We start from the raw sequence: 205 nt of genomic DNA, 5'->3' as shown, positions 1-205 counted from the left end.
TTGTATCATGATTTATACGCATATGTGTGTGTGTGTGTGTATATATATATATATATATATATATATATATATATATATACATATATATATATATATATATATATATATATATATATATATATATGCATATATGTATTTTATGTATATATATATATATATATATATATATATATATATATATATATATATATATATAAATATATAT

Source organism: Penaeus monodon, chromosome 37 (genome assembly GCF_015228065.2).
Source record: "Penaeus monodon isolate SGIC_2016 chromosome 37, NSTDA_Pmon_1, whole genome shotgun sequence".
Lineage (NCBI taxonomy): Eukaryota > Metazoa > Arthropoda > Malacostraca > Decapoda > Penaeidae > Penaeus > Penaeus monodon.
This window is presented reverse-complemented; position numbering follows the sequence as displayed.